Raw genomic sequence first — 12,939 nt, forward strand, 5'->3', positions numbered from 1 at the left:
CGGCACCAATCCTCTGTGTGGGAATCTCTCCGTTTTGCCCTACCCAGGTACGTGGGGAGTTTCTTGCCTTTTCGGAGGTCTGAGGTCTTCTTCCAGTGTTCAGTAGGTGTTCTGTAGGAGTTGTTCCACGTGTGGCTGTATTTCTGGTGGTTCTGTAGCGAGGAAGGTGATCTCCGAGGCTTACTCTTCGGCCATCTTCGCCGGAAGTCTCCTCTCTAGTTTATGACCGAGGAAATCAATGGAAGGAAGGTCTGTTTCCCTAGTTACCAGAGTGCGAAAAGCAGAAATGCTGCCGCCCTCTGCCTGTTACCTGCAACAGCAGCTTTAAAACCTGCGCTAAGGGTCACTTCATATGCACAAGTATTGTTGGGCTGTAAATGAAACCTGCCCTCAAAATGTCTTCAGGGAAGTAATGGCCAGAATATTTCAAAATGTGGCACATACTTCAAGAAACCAATTTGAAGAGGTAAGCTGTACTCACAGTTTTAAGGAAAAAAAAAAAAAAGGACATGCCTGAAAGCTCAATTTCAAGGGGTTATGAGACGCATGCAAATCCAACCACAAACAGGTACCAGCTCACACCAGTCAGAATAAACTTCAGCAAAAAACTACAAGCAATAAATGCTGAAGGGTTTGCGGAGAAGTGCATACCCTCAACTTTAAGTGGGACGTGACCTGGTAAGAGCCACTAATGAGAGCAGAATGGAGGTGCCTTTACATGGTAAACATTTTGCTACCATATGAGCGAGCGGGCCCACTCCTGGGCCTATAACATAAGAAGACACAATTGGAAAGACACAGACAGGCAAATCTGCGTTGAAGCCGTATTACAATAGCCAAGACGTGGAAGCAACCAAAAAGCCCATCAACAGATGAGTGGACAAAGAAGAACCGGTACAGGTACAGATGGAATATTAGCCAAGGAAAAAAATGAAACGACGTTTGGAGCACCGTAGATGAGTCTAGAGGTGATCACGCAACTTGTAGTAAGTCAGAAAGCGAAAGACACATACTGTATGATATCACTTACAGGTGTTACCTAAAAATTGATACCAGTGAAGATATTTCCACAGAGAAAGGCAATCACAGATTCATTAAACAAACTTATGTTTCACCAATGGAAAGGTGTAAGGATTGGATGCCTTAGGTTACTGGGGTTAACAGAGAATATACAAACACAGGTGAAGTATATAATCAGCAAAGACCTACAGAATACCAAGAGAAGACTACTCAACATTCTGTCATAACCTACATGGGAAAAGGATCCGAAGAAGAATACATATATGTATATGTGTAAAACAATGACATCTTGCACACCTAGCACAAGCAAAACATTGTAATCAAACTTGCTGTGATAAAAAATAAAAATTAAATTAAAAAAAACGAATAAGTAGTAGTGAGACGTAAACTTAAGGGGCTCTTTCCTGGAACATTCCATTCTAATTTACAACCTAAAACACGACTTCCATTGAGACTCTGTTACCCTAGTAACCAGATTTGGTAAAGGAGAAATGCTGCCGCCTTGTGGCCGTTACACACAACAGCAGCTCTAAACCCAGGGCTAATGGTTACTTGATATTCAAACTAATTGCAGGCCTGTAAATGACACGTGCCCTCAAAACAAATCCTTGGGTTCTAAATAGAGCAAAAACCTCAAAAGATGTGCATATTTCAAAATGACAATTTCAAGAGGCATATTTTATGCACATTTTGGGTTCTCTTACTTTTTGTTTCTTTCTTCTTTGTTTAAAAAAAGGGCATGGAAAAAGGCTAAACATAAGGAATTAATAAACCATGAAAATCCAGTCTACAAATGGTTCACCTCACAGCCGTCAGAATGATCATCACAAAAAACTGTACAAAGAATAAATGCTGAAGGGGTTTTAGAGAACAGAGTAGCCACTAGCTTCTGGTGGGATGTAACCTGGTAACAGCCAGTAGTGAGAACAGAATGGAGGTGCATTTAAAGGTAAAAACTCAGCTACCATGTTATCTGGTAGGCCCTTTCATACACCTGTCACCTGAGCAGACCAGAAGCAAAAAGACACAGGCTGGCAATCCTGCACTGCAACATCATTTAACATAGCCAAGACGTGGAAGAAACCAAAACGTCCAGCAACAGAAAAATGCACAAAGAAGAAGTGTCCATGTACACAATGCAATATTAGTCATGGAAAACAATGAAACAGTGACGGTTGCACCACCTTATAAGGACCTACAGGTAAATCACCCACCTTGAAGTAAGGAAGAAACCGAAAAACAGATAGTCTATGGTATCAATTATAGGTGTTATCTAAAAATTGATACCCATGTAATTATTTCCAAGAGGAGGACACACATGGATTAACAAAATTATGTTTAACCAAATGGAAAAGTGTAAGGAATGGATGAATTAGGATATGTGGGTTAACAGACATGTACTAACACATATGAAATATATGTCACAAAATAACTATGGAATACCAAGAGAGGTGTACTCAACACTCTCTAATCTACAGGGGAAAGGATCCAAAGATTAATAGTTAGATACATAGATATAATGAATCAGATTTTAGGCACCTAATAGAAAATATTTTTATCAAATTTGCTCTTATAATTAATAAAATTTAAATTTAAATAACAAACAAGAAGGAGATATAAGCTCTTGGGGGTTTGCCCTGGCACATTCCACTCTAACTTGCAGCCTACTAACAGGATTTCCAGGAAGGCTCTGCTGACCAAAAACCTCGAGTTGGAAATGTAGAAGTGCTGCCACCTTGTGGCTCTTTTCCGCAAGAGCGGCCTTAAAGCCACAGCTAACGGTCACTTAATATTCACAAGGACACAGGGCTGAAAAGGACACCTGCCCTCAAAAATTGTGCTGAGGTAGGGAATGGACAAAAAAATTCAAAACTGGCAAAATTTTCAAGGAGAGCGTATGAAGAGGTAAGTTTTACCCACTCTTTTTCAAAAAAAGGAAAATGGATAAAATCTCAACATCAGGAATTATGAAACTCATGCAACTCGACCCCACAGAAAGGCTTCAACTCACGCTAGTCAACTCCCATCAGCAAAAGGTCTACAAACAATAAATGCTGAAGGGGTTTTAGAGAACTGTGTACCCTCTAGCTGCTGGTGAGATGTAACATGGTAACAGCCAATAATGAGAACAGATTGGGTTTGCATTTAAAAATAAAAATTGAGCCACCATTCCATCCAGCAGGCCCACCATTGAGACTCTCACCTCAGAAGACCAGAGTCAAGGAGGCACAGGCTGCAACAGCTGAACTGCAGGAAGTTTCCCAATAGCCAAGACACGGAAGCAAGCCAAATGTCCATCAACAGATGAATGGATAAAGAAGAAGTGGTCCATGTACACGTAATGGAACATTAGCCATGGAAAACAGAGAAACACTGCTCTTTCAGGCACCATAGATGAGCATAGAGATAATCTCAGTACATGAGGTAACTCGGAAACCAAAAGACACATACTATGATATCACTTACAGGGGTTATCTAACAACTGACACAAATGAACATACTTCCACAGAGAAAGACACTCCCAGACTTAGAAAACATACTATGCTTATCTAAAAGGAAAGGTGGGTGGAATGGATAAATTAAGATTTGGGTTGACATTCCTGTACAGATACGTATTAAATACATATATTAAAAAGACTGACCATATAGCAAGGGAAGTCTATGGAACAGTCTGCAATAATTTACATGGGAAGAGGATCTGTACACTTATATATATATGTAAAAATTACTCAAATTGTGTATACTTAGGACAACCAATATTTTAATCATTACCCCGATTAAAAAAACGAAAACAAAGAACAAGAAATAATGTGACATAAACTTATGGGGTTTTTTACCTGGCACATTCCATTCTAATTTACAACCTGGGAACAGGACTTCCAAAAAGGCTCTGCTGCCCTAGTAACCAGTTTGGGAATGGAGAAATGCTGCCGCCTTGTGGCCATTTCCCAAACAGCAGCTTTAAACCCAGTGATAATGGTCACTAAATATTCACACTCATTGCAGGCCTGTAAATGACAACCTGCACTCAAAAAATATCCTGGGGTCGGAAACCGACCAAAAATTTAAACAGAGTGCAACCTTCCAAGAAGATAATTTCAAGAGGTTCATCATATTCACTGTTTTTTTTTTTCTGCTTTCTGTTTAAGAGAAATAAAAAAAGGTGTGGCAAAATGCTGAACATTAGGAATTATTAAAGACATGCAAATCCAAATTACAAAAACCTATCAGCTCACACCAGTCAGAATGGCCGTCAGCAAAAATTCTGCAAACAATAAATGCTGAAGGGACTGTGGACAAATGCATACCCTCGGTTCAAAGTGGGACATGGTAAGAGCCAGTATTGAGAACACAAAGGATATTCCTTGAAAAGGTAAATATTGAGCTACCATTCAATCAAGCCTACCCACTGCCGGGCCTATTGCCTGAGAGGATGAGAATCAAAAAGACACAGGCTGGCAATCCTGCACTGCAGCATCATTTAACATAGCCAAGATGTGGAAGTAACCAAAATGTCCAGCAACAGAAAAATGCCCAAAGAGGAAGTGTCCATGTACACAATGCAATATTAGGCATGGAAAACAATGAAACAGTGCAGGTTCCACCACCATATAAGGACCTACAGATAAATCACCCAACTTGAAGGAAGAAACAGAAAAACAGATAGTCTATGGTATCAATTATAGGTGTTACCTAAAAATTGATACCCATGTAACTATTTCCAAGTGGAGGACACACATGGATTAAGAAAACAAAATTATGTTTAACCAAATTGAAAAGTATAAGTAATGGATGAATTAGGATATGGGGGTTAACAGACAGGTACTAACATATATGAAATATATGTCACAAAGTAACTATGGAATACCAAGAGAGGTGTACTCAACACTCTCTAATAACCTACACGGGAAAGGATCGAAAGATGAATAATTAGATACATAGATATAATGAATCAGATTTTGTACACCTAAAACAAACTTTTATCAAATTTGCTCTGATAATTAATAAAAATTAAATTTAAACAACAAACAAGAAGTAAGGAGATATAAGCTCTCGGGGGTTTGCCCTGGCACATTCCACTCTAACTTGCAGCCTACTAACAGGATTTCCAGGAAGGCTCTGTTAACCAAAAACCTCGAGTTGGAAATGTAGAAGTACTGCCGCCTTGAGGCCATTCCCACAAGAGCGGCTTTAAACCCACAGCTAACGGTCACTTAACATTCACAAGGACACAGGGCTGTAAAGGACACCTGCCCTCAAAAATTGTTGTGAGGTAGGGAATGGACAAAAAATTCAAAACTGCCAAAATTTCCAAGGAGATAGTATGAAGAGGTAAGTTTTACTCACTCTTTTGCAAAAAAAAAAGGAAAATGGATAAAAGCTCAACATCAGGAATTATGAGACTCATGCAAAACGAACCTACAAGAAGGTTTCAACTCACGCTAGTCAACTACCATCAGCAAAAGGTCTACAAACAATAAATGCTGAAGGGGTTTTAGAGAACTGTGTACCCTCTAGCTGTTGGTGAGATGTAAAGTGGAAAGAGCCAATAATGAGAACAGAAAGGAGCTGCATTTAAAAGTAAAAATTGAGCCACCATTCCATCCAGCAGGCCCACCACCGAGCCTCTCCCATGAGAAGACCAGAGTCGAGAAGGCACAGGCTGCAACAGCTGCACTGCAGGAATTTTCCCAATAGCCAAGACACGGAAGCAAGCAAAACGTCCATCAACAGATGAATGGATAAAGAAGAAGTGGTCCACGTACACAATGGAACATTAGCCATGGAAAACAATGAAACACTGCTCTTTGAGGCATCATAGATGAGCCTAGAGATAATCACAGAACATGAGGTAAGTCGGAAAGCAAAAGACACATACTATGATATCACTTATAGGCGTTATCTCACAACGGACTCAAATGAACATACTTCCACAGAGAAAGACACTCACAGACTTAGACGACATACTATGCTTATCTCAAAGGAAAGGTGGGGGAAATGGGTAAAGTAAGATTAGGGTTGACATTCGTGTACAAATACCTATGAAATACATATATCAAAAAGACCGACCATATAGCAAGGGAGGTCTGCGGTACACTCTACAGTAATTTACATGGGAAGAGGATCTGTACAGTAATATATATATATATATATATATATATATATATACATACTTGTACAAATTGCTCAGATTGTGTATACCTTGGACAATCAATATTCTAAACATTACCCCTATTAAAAAACTTTAAAAAATGAACAAGAAATACAGTGACATATATTTACGGTGTTTTTTTCCTGGCACGTTCCATTCTAATTTACAACCTGGGAACAGGACTTCTAAAAAGGCTCTGCTGCCTTACTAACCAGATTTGGGAATGGAGAAATGCTGCCGCCTTGTGGCCGTTTCTCACAACAGCAGCTTTAAACCCAGTGCTACTGATCACTAAATATTCACACTCATTGCACGCCTGTAAATGATACCTGCAGTCTAGAAACATCCTGGGGTCGAAAACCGACCAAGAAATTCAAAAGAGGGCAACCTTCCTGTAAGACAATTTCAAGAGGTTTATTGTACTCACTGTATGTTTCTGTTTTTTGTTTAAGAGAAATAAAAAATGTGTGGCGAAATGCTGAACATTCGGAATTATTAAAGACATGCAAATCCAAATTACAAAAACCTATCAGCTCACACCAGTCAGAATGGCCATCAGCAAAAATTCTGCAAACGATAAATGCTAAAGGGGTTGTGGAGAAATGCGTACCCTCGGTTCAAAGTGGGACATGGTAAGAGCCAGTATTGAGAACACAAAGGATATTCCTTGAAAAGGTAAATATTGAGCTACCATTCAAACAAGCCTACCCACTGCCGGGCCTATCGCCTGAGAGGATGAGAATCAAAAAGACACAGGCTGGCAAACCTGCACTCCGGCAATATTTACCATAGCCAGCACCTGGAAGCAACGAAAATGTCCATCAACGGAGGAATGCACAAAGAAGAAGTGGTCCATGTACACAACGGAATGTGACTCCAATAAAAAATATAAATTCAATTCAAAAAGCAAACATAAGTAAGGGGATATCAGCATTTGGGGTTTTATCCGGGCACATTCCTCTCTAATTTATAACCGAGGAAAACCACTGGCAGGAAGGTCTGTTTCCTAGTTACCACAGTGGGAAAAGCAGAAATGCTGCCGCCCTCTGCCCGTTACCTGCAACAGCAGCTTTAAAACCTGTGTGAAGGGTCATTTCATATGCACAAGTACTGTTGGGCTGTAAATGAAACCTGCCCTCAAAATGTCTTCAGGGAAGTAATGGCCAAAATATTTCAAAATGTGGCACATACTTCAAGAAAACAATATGAACAGGTAAGCTGTGCTCACAGTTTTAAGGAAAAAAAAGACATTCCTGAAAGCTCAATTTCAAGGAATTATGAGACACATGCAAATCCAACCACAAACAGGTACCAGCTCACACCAGTCAGAATAAACTTCAGCAAAAAACTACAAGCAATAAATGCTGAAGGGTTTGTGGAGAAGTGCACACCCTCAACTTTAAGTGGGACGTGACCTGGTAAGAGCCACTAATGAGAGCAGAATCGAGGTGTCTTTACATGGTAAACATTTTGCTACCATATAATCAAGCCATCCCACTCCTGGGCCTATAACCTAAGAAGACATAATTGGAAAGACACAGGCAGGCAAATCTGCACCGCAGCTGTATTACAATAGCCAAGACATGGAAGCAACCAAGAAGTCCATCAACAGATGAGTGGACAAAGAAGAACTGGTACAGGTACAGATGGAATATTAGCCAAGGAAAAAATGACAGAATGCCATTTGGAGCACCGTAGATGAGTCTAGAGGTGATCACGCAACTTGTAGTAAGTCAGAAAGCGAAAGACACCTATCTTATGATATCACTTATAGGTGTTACCTAAAAATTGATACCAGTGAAGATATTTCCACAGAGAAAGGCAATCACAGATTCATTAAACAAACTTATGTTTCACCAATGGAAAGGTGTAAGGATTGGATACATTTGGTTACTGGGGTTAACAGAGATATACAAACACAGGGGAAGTATATAATCAGCAAAGACCTACAGAATACCAAGAGAAGACTACTCAACATTCTGTCATAACCTACATGGGAAAAGGATCCGAAGAAGAATACATATATGTGTATGTGTAAAAGAATGACATCTTGCACACCTAGAGCAAGCAAAACATTGTAATCAAACTTGCTGTGATAAAAAATAAAAATTAAATTTAAAAAAGAATAAGAAGTAGTGAGACATAAACTTAAGGGGCTCTTTCCTGTCACATTGCATTCTAATTTACAACCTAGAACAAGACTTCCATTGAGACTCTGTTACCCTAGTAACCAGATTTGGTAAAGGAGAACTGCTCCCGCCTTGTGGCCGTTTCACACCACAGCAGCTCTAAACCCAGGACTAATGGTTACTTGATATTCAAAATAATTGCAGGCCTGTAAATGACACGTGCCCTCAAAACAAATCCTTGGGTCCTAAATTGAGCAAAAACCTCAAAAGATGTGCATATTTCAAAATGACAATTTCAAGAGGCATATTTTATGCACATTTTGGCTTCTCTTACTTTTTGTTTGTTTCTTCTTTGTTTAAAAAAAGGGCATGGAAAAAGGCTCAACATCAGGAATTAATAAACCATGAAAATCCAGTCTACAAAAGGTTCACCTAACAGCCGTCAGAATGATCATCACCAAAAGCTGTACAAAGAATAAATGCTGAAGGGGTTTTAGAAAACTGCATAGACACTAGCTTCTGGTGGGATGTAACCTGGTAACAGCCAGTAGTGAGAACAGAATGGAGGTGCATTTAAAGGTAAAAACTCGGGCCTCCCTGGTGGCGCAGTGGTTGAGAGTCCGCCTGCCGATGCAGGGGATACGGGTTCGTGCCCCGGTCTGGGAGGATCCCATATGCCGCGGAGCGGCTGGGCCCGTGAGCCATGGCCACTGAGCCTGCGCATCCGGAGCCTGTGCTCCGCAACGGGAGAGGCCACAACAGTGAGAGGCCCGCGTACGGAAAAAAAAAAAAAAAAAAAGGTAAAAACTCAGCTACCATGTTATCTGGTAGGCCCTTTCATACACCTATCACCTGAGTAGACCAGAAGCAAAAAGACACAGGCTGGCAATCCTGCACTGCAACATCATTTAACATAGCCAAGACGTGGAAGGAACCAAAACGTCCAGCAACTGAAAAATGCACAAAGAAGAAGTGTCCATGTACACAATGCAATACTAGTCATGGAAAACAATGAAACAGTGACGGTTGCACCACCTTATAAGGACCTACAGGTAAATCACCCAACTTGAAGTAAGGAAGAAACCGAAAAACAGATAATCTATGATATCGGTTATAGGTGTTACCTAAAAATTGATACCCATGAAATTATTTCCAAGAGGAGGACACGCATGGATTAAGAAAACAAAATTATGTTTAACCAAATGGAAAAGTGTAAGGAATGGATGAATTAGGATATGGTGTTAACAGACAGGTACTAACACATATGAAATATATGTCACAAAATAATTATGGAATACCAAGAGAGGTGTACTCAACACTCTCTAATAACCTACACGGGAAAGGATCCAAAGATGAATAATTAGATACATAGATATAATGAATCAGATTTTGTACACCTAAAACAAACAACATTTTTATCAAATTTGCTCAGATAATTAATAAAAATTAAATTTAAATAACAAACAAGAAGTAAGGAGATATAAGCTCTCGGGGGTTTGCCCTGGCACATTCCACTCTAACTTGCAGCCTACTAACAGGATTTCCAGGAAGGCTCTGCTGACCAAAATCCTCGAGTTGGAAATGTAGAAATGCTGCCGCCTTGTGGCCATTTCCCACAAGAGCGGCTTTAAACCCACAGCTAACGGTCACTTAACATTAACAAGGACACAAGACTGTAAAGGACACCTGCCCTCAAAGATTGTGCTGAGGTAGGGAATGGACAAAAAAATTCAAAACTGGCAAAATTTTCAAGGAGATAGTATGAAGAGGTAAGTTTTACTCACTGTTTTTCAAAAAAAAGGAAAATGGAAAAAACCTCAACATCAGGAATTATGAGACTCATGAAAATCGAACCTACAAAAAGGTTTCAAATAATAACGTTTCAAAAAAAAACGAACCTACAAATAATAAATGCTGAAGGGGTTTTAGAGTACTGTGTACCCTCTAGCTGCTGGTGAGATGTAAAGTGGTAACAGCCATTAATGAGAACAGAAAGGAGCTGTGTTTAAAAGTAAAATTTGAGATGCCATTTCATCCAGCAGGCCCACCACTAGGCCTATCACCTAAGAGCTGAATCGAGAAGACAGAGGCTGACAAAGCTGTACTGAAGCAATATTCAAATTAGCCAAGACATGGAAGCAGCGAAAATGTCAATCAACAGATGAATGGACAAAGACCAAATGGTACATGTACCTAATGGAAGATTAGCTTTTGAAAAAAATTAACAATGCCGTTTTCATGACTACAGGTGACTCTAGAAATAATCATATTACGTTAAGTCAAAAGTGTATGATATATATCCTATGATATGTTATAGGTGTTATCTTAAGATTCCTTCCAATGAATGTATTTCCAAAGGAAAAGACACTTAGAGACGTATAAAGCAAACTAATGGTTAACCAAAATGAAAGGGGGGAGGATGGATAAATTAGGATTATGGTGTTAACATACATACACTAATGTATGTTATATGTATATAAACTTATAATATATAAATTATATAAATTATGGAATCACTAATACATATAAATTATATAATCACCAAACACCTACCAAATACCAAGGGAGGTCTACTCAACACTGTAATAACGTACATGGTAACAGGATCCAAAGATAAACAGATATATGTATGAAAAACTGCTCAGAATCGGTACATCCAGAGAATCACAACACGCTAATAAAATTTACTCGGACAGGGGTTTCCCTGGTGGTGCAGTGGTTGAGAATCTGCCTGCCAATGCAGGGGACACTGGTCCGAGCCCTGGTCTGGGAGGTTCCCACATGCCGCGGAGCAACTAGGCCCGTGAGCCACAACTCACAACAGTGAGACTGCGTGTCTGGAGCCTGTGCTCCGCAAAAAGAGAGGCTGTGATAGTGAGAGGCCCCCGCTTGCCACAACAAGAGAAAGCCCTCCCACACAAACGAAGACCCAACACAGCCAAAAATAAATAAATAAATATTAAAGGCAAAGAAGAAAGGGGAAATTGTAGATAGAATAAGAATCTAGTTTTTAAAAAATTTACTCCAATAAAAAACATAAATTTAAAAAACAAACATAAGTAGGAGACATAAGCTTTTCGGAGTTTGTCCTGGAACATTCCACTACAATTTGCAACCTAGGAACACAACTTCCAGGAAGGCTCTCCTGCCCTTGTAACCAAAGCTAAGAATGTAGAAATCTGCCACCTTCTGGCCAATTCCCGCAACAACAGCTTTAATCCCAGTGCTCTTGGTCACTTAATAGTCACAAGGACTGCAGGGCTTTAAATGACACCTGCCTTCAAAAAATATCCTGTGGTCAGGAATGGACATTAATATGCAAAACAGTAGAAAATCTGGAGAAGACAATTTCAAGAGGTAAATTTCCTCACAGTGTTTTTTTTAAGGACATGAAAAAATGTTCAACATCAAGAATTATTAGGGACATGCAAATTTAAACTATGAAAAGGTATTACCTCACAATAGTCCGAATGGCCATCAGAGAAAAGTGTCTGCAAACAATAAATGATGAATGGGTTTCCGAGAATGGATACACTCCTATGCTGTTGCTGGGATGTAAACTGGTAACAGCCACTAATCAGAACAGAATGAAGGTGCCTTATAAAGGTAACAATTGGGCTACTATGTGATCCTGCCAAACCACTAATGGGCCTGTAACCCGAGAACACCAGAATTCAGAAAGACACAGGTACCCAAAAGTGCTCTTCAGCGATACTTAAAATAGCCAGACATGGATGCAAGCAAAATGTCCAAGTACAGATGAATGGACAAAGAAGTGGTACATGTACACAATCAAATATTAGCCATGGAAAAGATGAAACAATGCCTTTGGCAGCACCACTGATGAACCTAGGGGTAACCATACTACATAAAGTAAGTCACAAAAAGAAAGGCAAATATCCAATGATATCATTTACTAGTGTTATCTAAAAATTGATATCCATGAACATATGTCCACTGAGAAAGACCCATACAGACTTTGAAAAAGGTGAAAGGAATGGAAAAATTAGGATGTTAGGGTTAACATGCATTTAATAATTCATATAAAATATATAATCAAGAAGGACCTACTGGATGCCAAGGGAGGTCTACTCAACTCTCTCTAATGACCAACTTGGGAAAGAATCTAAACCTGATTAGATACATGTATATATGTATATGTATGAATGAACCAGATACTGTACACCTAGAACAAACCCAACATTGTAATCAAATTTACTCTGATAAGAAATAAAAATTAAATTAAACAAGAAGTAATGTGACACAAGATTTTGGGTATTTGTCCTGGCACTTTACACTCCAATTTATAACCTAGGAAGAGGAATTCCACTAAGACTCTGTTTTCCCTAGCAATCAAGTTGAGTATGAATAAATTCCGCTGCCTTGTTGCCCTTTCTTGCAACTTCAACTTTAAAAACAATGCTTATGGGTACTTAATATGCACAAGGACCGTTGGGCTGTAAATGACACCCACAATCAGGAAATGTCCAGGGATAGGTAAGCAAAATAAATTGCAAAGGAATAGACCTCAAGATCCTATTTCAATAGGTAAATTTTACACTGTTTAAAAGAAAAGCACTTGAAAAGATTCTCTAATTCCTGTATTATTAGCATCATGGAAATCAAAACCACAATGAC

The 12,939-nt window shown here is 39.3% G+C and overlaps 1 protein-coding gene across 1 annotated transcript in view; it reads right to left on the reverse strand.

Annotated features, from left to right (window-relative positions):
- LOC309797760 (uncharacterized protein) overlaps positions 1-12,939 on the reverse strand; it is a 106,371-nt gene that overhangs the window by 63,116 nt on the left and 30,316 nt on the right. The window lies entirely within an intron of this gene.

The sequence above is a fragment of the Mesoplodon mirus genome, assembly GCF_964341445.2.
Source record: "Mesoplodon mirus genome assembly, contig: HAP1_SCAFFOLD_952, whole genome shotgun sequence".
In the NCBI taxonomy this organism is placed as follows: Eukaryota; Metazoa; Chordata; class Mammalia; order Artiodactyla; family Ziphiidae; genus Mesoplodon; species Mesoplodon mirus.